The sequence below is a fragment of the Mizuhopecten yessoensis genome, unplaced genomic scaffold (assembly GCF_002113885.1).
Source record: "Mizuhopecten yessoensis strain PY_sf001 unplaced genomic scaffold, ASM211388v2 scaffold11179, whole genome shotgun sequence".
Lineage (NCBI taxonomy): Eukaryota > Metazoa > Mollusca > Bivalvia > Pectinida > Pectinidae > Mizuhopecten > Mizuhopecten yessoensis.
Window position 1 is genome coordinate 716,749 of NW_018408919.1, and position 13,871 is coordinate 730,619.

At 37.2% G+C, this 13,871-nt stretch overlaps 1 long non-coding RNA gene across 1 annotated transcript in view; it reads right to left on the reverse strand.

The window, feature by feature from the left end:
* The window catches only part of LOC110440316, a 12,868-nt gene extending 11,995 nt beyond the window's left edge, over positions 1 to 873 (reverse strand). The window contains exon 1 of the long non-coding RNA XR_002461734.1: positions 859 to 873. This is a non-coding gene — a long non-coding RNA (uncharacterized LOC110440316). The remainder of the gene's footprint in view (positions 1 to 858) is intronic.
* Between the last annotated feature and the right edge of the window lie 12,998 nt (positions 874 to 13,871).

Sequence of the window (13,871 nt, forward strand, 5' to 3'; positions counted from 1 at the left end):
TGCCCCTCAGTTCAATATACCCCCCCCCCCCCAATCAGTTTGACCTGGCCACACATTTGTTTCCTCATCAGAATACAGCTGCAGGCTAATTTATAGTGCCGCCATACAGGTATAAGGTTAGAGAATCAGACGTTGTACCCAAGGAGGTTCAGACTCCCCGTCCCCACAAGGTAGGCTCATAAGGACTACTAATAGTGCTGTTCAAATTAATCAATTTAATAGCTGATCATTCATTTTACCTCCGACTATGACTTATCAATAGTGATTTTCTACGATTGAGTATGGTTTGGCGGATTTATATTATATCATGAAAACTTAGATCAGGGGAAGTAACTGAAAATAAACTGACTAAACAAGTTTCAATGTGAATTGTATTCAAACAACATTTTTGCCTATATCTTAAGTTTTTATCAATTTTATCCATTTAAGTGAATATATATTCTCTTTCTTTTTTTATGACGTATCAATGATCCATGATCAATAATTGAGATTTCAAAATAAAATTCACGATTTTTACCAATTTTTCTAAAAAAAAAAATTCTTTATAATGCCAAACATTGTTTAAAACACAATCGGTTGTAAAACTAGATTGGTTGAAATCTCAAAAGTACATCTAATTATGTGAAAGGTTTGTCACTCAAGGGCGTCCAAAAGAAGTTATACGCATATAGGACTAATCAGCATGTACGTATACACGATAATTGGTCACACAAAAAAGTGATAATTCGCCAAAAGATGCATAAAAAGGCTATCAATATCAAAATAATTGAATCAGAGAATAAACTTATAGGTCAGTATCAATTTGACAACGTGATCAACGCATTTTTTGCCATAATGAAGAAAATATAGTGGACTTACCCAAATGCCAGTACCATGAGGGTTAACAGCGCGGGAAGAAGTGACGCGAACTCCGAGCTCGGTCTACAGGTATGTGCATGTGACCAAGTGCATTTTCATTGGTCGAGAGGTTAGCACGAACTCAGATTTCACATTAATTTCAATGACACCAGGAACGCGGGGTCATTGAGGGGTGCAGTTATGAACAGGTACCCCTGCTGAAGGAAATTTTATGAAAGATTACTTAGTGAAGAAACACCTAAAATGAGTGTCTTATCTACAAGAAATATCAACCGTGTTAATGTCTTGTTTTTTTCTCCTATCATGCAACTTTATCGACGGTTTGTCCCTATGCGAACCCCAGCAAAGGTTTGATAGTTAAACTTTTTGTGTCACTCATCACAAAACCAATCTTTCCTCATTTTTTACACAGACGTACATATTATATATATTGCTTTATGTCTCTGTTTTTAGAAAACCCCGAAACACCAATAGTATTTTTTTTGAACTTCATATATTTCATCACATAATTAGATTATCGATTTTTTTTTTATTTTGAAACAAAAAATAGCTGCCAAATAATGTAAGTTTTTTTTTTTTTACTAAAGATTGAGGATCAAAAGATGCCCGGAAGATGGGTGCGACACAATTTTGGCCGGCAAGGCCAATTTTTGTCATGGCTCCGGTGAAAAAGTAACATATAAAATTATGTGTGATGTGGAAATGAATTAATGGCCAAATCTAAATTCTGTCCATCTTGTTGCCGTCCTAGGCCTGTCGTGATAAGGCCTGAGCGAGATACCTCAGCTCGGGTGAGTTGGAAACTACGTTAGACATTGAATAACATTACCCACAGGTCTCTGTAGTTCCAAAATTATATGTATAAGTTTCTAGGCCGATCCCCGGGACCTGAGGATTTGTCTCAGCTATATTTGAACCTAATAAATGATCGTTGGGGTGTCATTTTTACCGAAAGTCGGAAAGTCGATCAAACCCATAAAACATGGAAAAATACTCTGAACACCTTAGTTTAGGTCCAAATATAATTGTAACAAATTCTCAGGTCCCTGTGAGGCCGATTACCGGACCCTGTTCCGGTTCATCTCGAGATGCTAGGCCCAGTAATATAAAAGGTCAGTGAAATGATTGTTTTCATGTGTCAACGATATTCATTAGACACCATGTCTTGAATTCAAATGTTATAACTAGTAGCAGGCCTGTTACAACCATGTACAAACCCATTACAAGCTGCAAGCTTTATCTGACGTCGTATATAGGTTTATCATATAACATTACCTCTATAGAGCTATTATCACGGACCTCGTAAAAGTAACAAGAAATAAAAGCTGGGTTACATTTAAAACATGCTTCATTATCATTACTTTCTTTTCTCTGTACCCAAACCTTAGAGACACCAAACTGAAGTCTGGTATTCGTACTTTTTTGGTAAAAAGAACCAGAATACCACACATGGTTAACAAGTATGGTAGGTTGAAAAAATCTTTTTTAGAAAAATGTTTCGCAATGGTTATAAAGGAGATTGGTCATGACTTTAACAGTGCTTCCTTTGAGATTACAATAAAAAGATTTGATAGGTACAAAAATAGGGTCGGTAGGATAAAAAGAAACTAACAATATATTTTGTTATGCCTTAAAATGATTATTTTGTTATAACTATCAGAGGAATAAAATTGATTGTAATCCAGCAAAGAGTGACATTGCTCAATGGCAAGGTTAGTGGGTCAAGGTCACAGAGGAGTTCGTTATGAACAGGAAATATGTCCAATAAAGGACCAAGTAAGTTTATGCCATGATGCGGCGTCTGCCGTCCGTCCGGCGTCAACTTTTTACTATAATCAAATTCTTTTAAATAAACAAGAGGTATTGGGTGATACTATTTGGCTAGTAGAATGCTGGCATGAAGGGTAACCAAGTTTGTTCAAATGATTGACTTATAGTTAAGGTCACATGGTCATATATTTTTAAACCATTAAAGGACTTCTTCTGGAATTACTTTTTTACCAATAGGTCACCTCACATGAACTATTCTATGTCATGCTTTTTATATGTGAACTTTCAACGAAGTCAATATCTTCAAAATTACTTAATTTAATTTGGTATGCAGATGCAATATAGCTTTCATATTTGTTTATTATATGCCCACACCTGCAACAATGTTAGACGGGTATATTGGATTTATTTTGTCTCTGTCTTGTCAGTGAAAACTATTTGTCAAGACAGGTACTCCTATCATTTTTGACCAATTTCAATAAAACTCCACACTTATATGTATATTATTTACCCCGTGAAGTTGTGCACCTGCGTATTATGTTTTTATTCAGACCACTTTTTACAGTGTTATGCCCTTTTGTTAAAACCGTGACAAATTTGGTTTGGACAAGTACTCCTTTAATTATTTCGTTTCCAGATTATATCTAGGATAAAATTTGATGTAGAATCATCAGTGTTTATGTGTGGATACATCGTGGGTAGATTCTGTGTCACGTATGAAAAGTAGATCACTGTGACCTATATTTTGACCTCTGCTCAAGTGAAAACTGTTTCCGGAGTATTTAAAGTAGGATCTGACATCAAACTATCTAGGGAAGTTGGAAAATTTTCTTAAATCATGATGTTGAATTTTTGAATAAATCTGTACGGATGATTTTCTGTTATTCAGGAGTTTATATGGAATAAATCAATCAATCTATTGAACAGAAACTACAAACATGTATCCCTCCTTGACGTTCCCGCCATGAGATAGATGTACATAACAGATTGGGGTCTTTGTTTGTTTGTACATTAAATCAATAACAAAATAGAGCTAATATATATACATTTTATTGCTGTTTGAAACAGCAGGCGGATCCAGAGGGGTTTTTTGGGCTTCAGGAAACCCCCCCACCCTGAGAATTTTCTTTAAAATCATATATTTTCACAATTTTCCTCAATTTTCCCAACATGGAAACCCCCCAGGAAGTTTTTCCCAGTGCCTTGTATATTTCTCTTTTCGTTTCTTTTTGGTTTTGCTCTTTATTTAAATCTATCATTGCCTGTTTTTTTCTGGTGGTTTGTAACGTGCTATTGCATCGATAACCTATCTATCCTCTTTTTGTGGGTCGTGTTCATTAATTTAGCAACCTGTAAAACGAGAAGAACAGTGATGAATATGAATTAAAATATCTTCGATTAAAACCCTCAGGAATTTCAAATTTTGAAAATCCCTCGGGTAGAATTTCCCTAACTTACACCCCTGGACATGAAAGAGTCTTTTATTATAAACAGCACATCACTATTATAAAAAAAGTGCCTCCACATCCCCCTTCAAATACAGTATACTTATTTCTAGCTTTAGTACAAAACAGGCAGAAACTTTAAAATTCCGAAGTTGAAAGTGATGTAAATAATATTGACCTTATTTTCTTTTGGTTCCCTGATAACCGCGACACGTTTCACAGGATCTTTCTTGCTCCGTTGTATTTTTGGTGTGTCCTTGAATGGAACATTCTTCTGTAGCTCGCGAGGAATTGTGGATGGCCTCTGATGGTATATCTTTCTTTCCATTGGCTGAAATAACAAAGGAACTCTTCATGTACAATATATTTATTTAAGTTTCAAGAATAAAGAAAAAAAGGTCTTAATTGGAGTTTTTATGTTTGCCTTGTAAAAGTTGACAATGTTTTTCAACATTTTTGAGGCAGATTCAATGTTAAATAATACTGATCTTGATTTTAAAAATCAATTATTTCATCAATTAATCAATGATTGAGACAACAATAAGGTTTGCACAATTTCCAAACATTAACATAAATATATAATAACAGTTCCAATTCTAACTAGTTTTCAATCTAATTTAATTAACAAAATTCACCAAACAAAACATTTGGAAACCTTTGATTAAATAATGTGACAGGTAAATAAAAGAGTGACCACTGAAGACTTATACCGTATCAAAGCTCTGTGTACCTTGTAGAGGGAATCCTTATTTTGTGTAAGAGTAATTTCCCCTTTCCCATCGTAGCTGGCCAACAGTTTTCATTCCAACCCAAGCTGTCTTCTCTTCATGTAGCAGTGATGTCACAGGGTTATAAAACTGTGGTACCTCCACGGGATATCACGTTCGCAGAAACACAATATCTGTACAGAGCAGAAGGTAAACCATCTCAAGATGTACACCTATCTCAAGAGCGCAAGTATTATGAAAAATATTAGCAAGTAAGTTGAGGAGTATCATCATCCAGGATTTCATCATCAATGTAAACTGTTATTTTTGTACGTGTTTCGGATGGCCAGGCCAACCATTACCAGAAAGGTTTTTACAATTTTCATTTTTACAGCTACGGTGCATATTACAGTTCACAATTTCACCCAGTCAAACGTTTGTGGTGAATTTCGGGACCGTTCCTTATCACGTCTACTGGAACCAAACTGGAAAAGAGGCTTAAAATACATGTGGAAGACTTTTCATCTTCTGTGCCGCTGGCAGTTGAATCTATCAAATGCCAGAGAACGCGTTCGCAGTCGCCAGGGACCTTTTTGTGTGAAGCGTTCCCCGAGGCTATGGCGGGAAATTCTGCCAAGGACGGGGGACTGTCATTACAGATGCCTGGCCACGGTCGCTCAACTGTCGCGGAACAATCAGATAGCGCTGTAACCCACTCAGTATGGGTACTCACCGGCACAGCTAGGCAGACTAGAGCACCCTAAAAGTTGACTAGACTGGTGTGGGGATGACTAGGCAATAGTTTCATGGTAGATAAATACACGTCACTGCTGTGTTCTTAGGTTAAGTTATAAGAGCATGGACAGTAAAAATCCCTGTGTAATTTTGTGACTCATGTAAATGGGATCACATTGTACAGTTGGGAGACAGCTTTTAATAAGAAGCTCTATTTAAGTCTGCTAACAAAACGGAGGTTCAGAAAGAGACGGTTCTCTGCCTCGCAGGCAAACTCTAGCGACAGAGTGGTTTTCTGCTCAGCCGTCTTCGGAAACTGTGAGGGATCGGCCCCTTGAATGGTTATCTGCTCAGGGTGGGATTGTGTTGTCAACACCCTGTCACAGTCAGCATACAAGTGGAGGGCATTCTTCCACTTCTGAAACTTTAGACAAAGTATCCAAATACTATACATGTCTGAATACCTGGCAAGGGCAAGGTATGCCTATGCCCCACCATAGAATTTACATTTTTAATGGTCCTGTACCTTGGAATAGGGCACAGTAAAGCTTAGCCCTTCCACAGAATTATATCTACGAAGTATGGGCCTGAACTTCCACTAGAGAGCACGGTGAAACCGTGTTCCTTCTATGGGTCCCTTATGCTTAAGGGGTGACCCGACCTTATCCAACTCCACCAGAGAACAATCAGCATCTTGAACAACACCAGAGGATCTGCTACTCCAAAAATGACCACATCATCAATGATTCAGCAACAACAGTTTCCAATCTCAAGAGAGGGCCTTCATAAAACGGGGAAGAGAGTGGTGAATTTTAACGAGATTTATCTCCCTTAGACCATTAACCGCGCCGAGATGTCACATCGATGTTGTCGGCGCGGTCTCTTAACATCCTGACTTCAACTAGAACACACGTGAGTGATTTTCCTCTGCTCATTCTAATAGATTTTGGGACCTGAGAGCAGTCCTCAACTATATGTTGTGACGGTGTGTGATAATACACACCAAATCCACGACCTGTTAATTTCGAAATCCACATTTGATTATATTCGCCGTAATGTTAAATTCGCCTAGGGCCACTACAGAGGGCGAAAATTAAACTGCAGGACATGGTTGACTACCGGTGTTTTTTTTTAGACCAATATCGTATTTCAACAATTCTATTAATGTATCAATTTTAAGTGATTTTTTTTCAAAGATCGATAACACAAACAAACTTACAGTTAAATACACATTTAATGTCAGTGATATGAGAAGTAACAGTTGGTAGAATTGTGATTACTCCATTATTCTAATTTAACTGCAGCATGTAATTCTACATTTATCTTTTTTCCAAAAATATGCCAGATTCTATTTTATGTTTTCTTTTAACATACCACTGAGCAGAATTTTGTCTTCAAATGTGGCCCTGAATGCTCCCTCTGGTGTTCGAACAGCTTTCTTCACCTGGCCACGTACACCACTGACAGTCTTTATTTTGGCACCCTCAAATTTGGTCACTTCCAGGCCACTGTTAAACATTCCTTGTAAATAAAACAACATCTGGTTTATTTGCTTGTATAGGTTAGCGACAGCATTCATAGATTGGCCCTCAATTATATGCTTGTATAGGTTAGTGACAGCATTCATAGATTGGCCCTCAATTACTTAAACTGTTGAAAGGCCGTAAAACAATACAAAAACACAGCATTTAGAGTCGGTGGTATCCATTAAGTCTGAGGTATAGTCAGTGGAAACATATCAATCAAGATTCCAATAATCCAGACAGCTATCAGCTAATTTTTGGGGTATTTATTGGGGAGAAACTTTTTTTTTTTGCAGTCTGATTATTATCGGGAAAACAAATGTTTTTCGGTTGGAAATCGAAGTGTTTGTATTAACTAAGATGCACCTTGCTTTCTTTAATCTCCTTAAAATGTGTCCAGGCTTGATTTTTATGTGATCTGCAATTTGGGCATACATATCCTGAAGTGGTATGTAAAACATCACCTTCCATCCTACATATATCACTAACATTGAACTTAATGTGACTATAATATTGGCATACAGGCCCAATTATAGTTTCAACACGCCGCATTGTCATCTTACATTTAACCTTAAAATTTCACTGAGCCACCTTCAGTGAGTCAAAAGTTATGACCTGGACAATGAATTTGACTTTTGACCTCAATGGAATTGGGACCTACACCTTGGACATACAGGTCACCCAACTATAGCTTACGATAAACCGCCTTGCCATCCTACGTTTGTCCCTTAAATTTCACTGAGCACCTTCAGCGAGACAAAAGTTACGGCCTGGACAATAAATTTGACTTTCGACCTCAACGTGACCTTGACCTTAGGTATACAGACTCATGAGTGGTATGTGACCCCATGACTTGTCATCCTACATATATTTTTCAAATTTGATTAAAACATCTTCAGTGGGTCTAAAAATTGTGGCCTAGACAATGAATTTAACTTTTGACCTCAATGACCTTTAATCTTGGGTGTACTGTCCATACAGTGGTACACGACACAAAGCCTTGCTATCCTTCATCTGTAAAATTGTATTGAGCTAACTAGCAAGTCAGAAGTTACAGTCCAGACTAGCAATTCAGATGGACGAATACACATTGACAGACAAAGTGGCCATTACATGCTTCTTGAAAAAAAAATCGGGGAGCATAAAAACCAATCAATACTGACTATCCCTACTCCAATATAAACCTGGATGAATGCAGTTTTCTTGTATATTTTCTGGGGTGTGCCTGTAAGCTTGAGTTTCTTCACTATGTCCGATTGCTTGTCCATCTCCGGAACAACTCCGGTTGCAGCTATTCGAAACCCAGGCTGAACAACAAACATGACATATTGAACTTACTGGATTCTTTGTTCATGATTGAAAGTAAGTGTGACATCATTCCAAATACATGTGTTCATAAAATATTTCAATTTGAAGAAAAATAAATATTTGAAAAACGTTTTTTGATTATTTTTTATTATTTTTAAACACTTAAGAGTATCAATGATATCGTACGGTATCAACAAAACCAATTCTCTGCTCTCCACAGAGTACCATACTACAACAATATCACTGAAACTGTATGTTTTCATATAATTCCTTAAGTTCACACTATAAAAGAACATCAAGCGCAAAAAGAGTTAAAAATAAATTTATATATAAAATTTAAGAAAATAAATCATAAATAGATGTATATCGGCAGATACATTAATATGTCTTTATTCCGACAAAAATCTGGTACATGTACATATATGTATTTATCATGTATTTTTTTTTTAAATTTATTTATTACCAAATGCAAATTGCATATAGGCGTACAGAAATATACATATAGATAAATACTTCACAAATATATTGTACAATGGCGGAGAACATATGCAATAGATTGAATTCCATACATAATAATTACAAATTCATGAAATAGTCATAAGTGGGGGGAAACTTTAAGGTTTTCCTAAGGTAACTTAGCGGACTCTTATGAAGCATAATTTAGTTGTTTATGAAATAATACATATAAAGCCTTAATCTAACCAAAATTTTAGGAAATAACAAAACTTCAAAGTCAATCATACAACCTCAACATGAAGGTAGAACGAATACTATATATTATATAATGATATAATAACAAACACTGCCTTCGGTAAATTTAAGTGGGATTAAGACAGGGTAACTTTATAGATTCCACTGAACACACACAAGCTTAAGCTACTAGCCGACACATCGGAGACGCTTTCAATGGCCAGGAAACCTGTCCCTTGTGGTGTCAACAGATCGGTGTGAAATGACCAATCACAATATACAAGTGAAGAGTAAGCAAGGATACTTTCTTCTCGGAATGTATTCAACTGAGGATTTAGAGTAACAAAATGATGATCAAATTTTACTAAAAAACAAAAGACTTCAGAGGGATCTTAGCACCCAGCATTGTAACGTCTTCATTAGTTCTGTCAGTTTGATCTTTTCTCTTATCTGTTTGATGGAGTCATGTAAACAGTAAATGCACATTGGGGTAACTTTTCATCTAACCTTCATACTGCTGTGTATAATAGACAACCTTCAAAGTGAGTTTGTCATTTCACATAATTTTCTACTACAGTGCTTAATGAGAAAGAAATAGAACCGATCCTTGCAATATATGAGAAAGATGATGGTGTGCTGCAAAGAAGTTAACAAACAATGGTATTGTTATCGTTCTGCTGATCCCAGAGGGATCTAGGCGCCCACCATTGTACCATCTTCATTAGTTCTTTGTCAGTTCGATCTTTTCTCTTCTTTTCTCTAATCTGATCAGTTTGCCTGTCCGCCATCTTAATCAATCTTTTTATCAACCTTAAAAGTTAATATACACAACTCAGAATCAAGGGGAACCTACATATCAAATTTGAGAAAATTCCTTCAGTAAATTCTGAGAAATTGCGATAACAAACTTAAACTGTAACAAGATGGCCGACCGATATAATTTGATATGCATAACTAAGAACAAGAGGAACCCTATGTGAAGTTTGAGAAAGATTTCTCCAATACTTTTGAGCAATAGGGCTAAAACACTTTTACTCACAAATTCAATATGACCACCTGCTAGCCATCTTGGTTTTCCAATCATCCCCAAAATTTGAAATGCGGAACTAGGAACCACTGGGGAGCTTCCTGTGAAATTTGAGAAAGACCCTCCTAAACATTCTGAGAAATAACGCTAACAAACTTTCATTCTCAAATTCAAGATGGCCATCTATTGGCAATGTAGGTTTTCCCTTATGTCCCAAAATTGTATATGCGTAACAGGCGACCATGGGGAACTTTCGTGTAAAATTTGAGAAAGACCCCTCCAGAATTTTCTGAAAAAACAGTGCTAACAAACTAACTTTCAAATACAATATGGCTACCTGTCGGCCATTTTGGCTATATGATCAGTCCCAAAACACGATATGCATAACTAGGGATCACGGGGAACCTTCATGTGAAAATTGAGAAAGATCCTTCCAATAAGTTATGAGAAATAGCACTAACAAACTTTTACTCTCAAATTCAAGATGGCTGCCTATCGGCCATCTTGGTTTTGTGATCAGTTCCATTAAACGATATGCATAACTAGGGATTATGGGGAACCTTCATGTGGAAATTGAGAAAGATTCTTCAAATAAGTTCTGGAAATGGGTAGCACTAACAAATTTTAACTTTCAAATTTAAGATGGCTGGCATGTTGACCATTTTGGTTTTGTGATCAGTCCCAAAAAACGATATGCATAACTAAGGACAATGGGGAACCTATATGTGAAATTTGAGAAATATCCCTCGAATTCTTAATGAGAAATAGCGATAACAAACTTTCATTTATAAATTCAAGATGGCTGGCTGTTTGCCATCTTGGTTTTGGGATCAGTCCCAAAATACGATATGCTTAACAAGGGACCATGGTGAATCTGCATGTAAGATTTGAGAAAGATCCCCCACTCCATTCTGAAAAATAGCGCTGACAAACTTTAACTTTCAAATTAAAGATGGCTGCCTGTCGGTCATTTTTCTTTTGCGATCAGTCCTAAAAACGATTTGCCTAACTAATGATCATGGGAAACCTTCATATGAAATTTGAGTAATATCCCTCCAGCACTTTGTTTAAGGACGGACGGAATGACGGACGGACGGACGGACCATGGACCACGGACGCAGTGTGATTTGAATAGCCCACCATCATCAGCCATCATCAGATGGTGGGCTTATAACAAGACTTACAATCAATAATAAGATTGTATCATCATAAATGTATCACCCTGGTAAAATACTAACTGCTTCCTACCGACTCAGCTAGGGAGAATATCTTTTTACATGTAGCTCATACAGTATAGCTGAAGACTGTTTAGCCAGAGGTCCGAGGTTTCACTCCTAGCAAAGCCATTGCAAAAATAATGACCTGTTAAATCTCAATTACTTTTCAATCTAAAATAGCTAAGTTATTTAGGAAGTAATTTCCATAGAAGCCATGTTAAAATTTCAGTTACCCAGTACCTCTTTCATTTATCAAATTCTATACATTTTGACCCCTTGACGATGGCTATTTATTTATAACACAAAGACCTCAGAAGCCAGAGTGACAGTTAGTGTTGGAAATCAGTAGCAGCTTGTTTGCAATCATTTTGCCGAAAATGAACAGAAAATACTCTTTGGATTTGTATTTTTTTTTACTTTGTATAAAAGCTCAAATTAGTGAAAGTATAATTATCATGATAAATCAGGATTGATTCATCATTTTCTTTTGAAAAAAAAGCTGAAGAACCCTGTGGAAGGTGAAAGCATCTATGCGAGGTTTTGTGGTACAGTGAAACAGACTAACAAGGTTTCATTGTTAGCTGATTACGCCAGTCTCTGTCTGGACGAACGAGGTTTATGGTTCACTGATAACGCCAGCCTCTGTCTGGACGAACGAGGTTTATGGTTCACTGATAACGCCAGCCTCTGTCTGGACTTACAAGGTTTATGGTACGGCCTCTGTCTGGGCTAACGAGGCTTATATTATGGCTCACTAATAACGTCAGCCTCTGTCAGGACGAACGAGGTTTATGGTACACTGATTACTTCAGCCTGTCTGGACTTACAAGGTTTATGGTACAGCCTCTGTCTGGGCTAACGAGGCTTATGGTACACTGATTATGTCAGCCTCTGTCTGGACTAACTAGGTTTATGGTACACTGATTACGTCAGCCTCTGTCTGGACTAACGAGGTTTATGGTACACTGATTACGTCAGCCTCTGTCTGGACTAACTATGTTTATGGTACACTGATTACGTCAGCCTCTGTCTGGACTAACTAGGTTTATGGTACACTGATTACGTCAGCCTCTGTCAGGACGAACGAGGTTTATGGTACACTGATTACTTCAGCCTGTCTGGACTTACAAGGTTTATGGTACAGCCTCTGTCTGGACTAACGAGGCTTATGGTACACTGATTACGTCAGCCTCTGTCTGGACTAACGAGGTTTATGGTACACTGATTACGTCAGCCTCTGTCTGGACTAACGAGATTTATGGTACACGGATTACGTCATCCTCTGTCCGGAATAATGAGGTTTTATTGTTCACTGATTACGTCAGCCTCTGTCCGGAATAACGAAGTTTCATGGTTCACTGGCTACATCAGCCCCTGCCCGGACTGACGAGGTTTTATGGTACACTGATTACGTCAACCTCTGTTCGGACAAAGGAGGTTTTGGCACATACATCAATCCGCACACACTTGACGTGATACGAGATGTTTTGTCTTTAGCTACAATTAGGCCCTCGGACTGTTGTACGTAAAGTCTGTACACATGCAAATGAACACAGATGACCAAACTACACGAACCATTCCAATTTCCATTTCTGTATAACAAGACATCGTCTTTGTATTACAAAAATGTAGCAAGGAATTAAGATTTCTATCTAGATCGGTGGTATTACGCACAGGGACTTTGGAATTTGTTACAGCTTTATTTGGACCTAAACTAAGGTGATCGGGGGAAATTTAACACGTTTTAGGGGTGTATCATCATTGAGGGACCGGGTGGCATTGATACAAAAATTTGATATAAACTCCTAGAGGAGTCAAGTTACTCTGAACACCTTAGTTTAGGTTCAAATAAATCTGTAATAAATCCTCAAGTCCCTATGGAAGTACGGACAATAGACGTCAATGACTTGAGTTATATAACTGTCTGAAATGGAACCTTTCAATCTAGATGATCGCTATCACATTGAACAGACACACACTTTGAAATCAAAATGTTACGTCACAGTATGTTATTACATGTACAGGCTGTCGTTCTCTGCTGTTAGTATCACATATTTGGACCTAAACTAAGTGGTTCAGAGTTATTTTACAGGTTTAAATCAACTTTCGGTGAAAATGCTCCCCCAATCTCAGGGACCTGCGAATTTGTTACAGCTAGATTTGTACCCAAATAATGTTATTTTTAACTCCTAACACCTAAATTTAGGTCCAAAAATAGTTGTAACAAATTCTCGGGTCCCTGTGACTAGTATATTAAAACAGGAATTTAAAAATGGCTCTTAATATTACATTTTGAATCAAGGAGATACACTAGGAGAAAAAAAAACTGATTCACGGGCTAGTAATAAAAATATTGATAAAATATAAACATTCAGCCGGGCTCTCTTTTGGACCGAGAAAGACCTAAAGTTGTAGTCCGGGCTTTTTCAGTAGATCAGAAAAATACTGTAAACAATCAAAACGAGGTTTTCAAATAGAAACGTGTGCATCACAGAAATGTCTACGTGCACACAAGTGTACAATCCATCGTTAGACAAGATTTTAAGGTGCGGAATCAAATGATTAGAATCGTTTACGTTACGAAGTGTGTG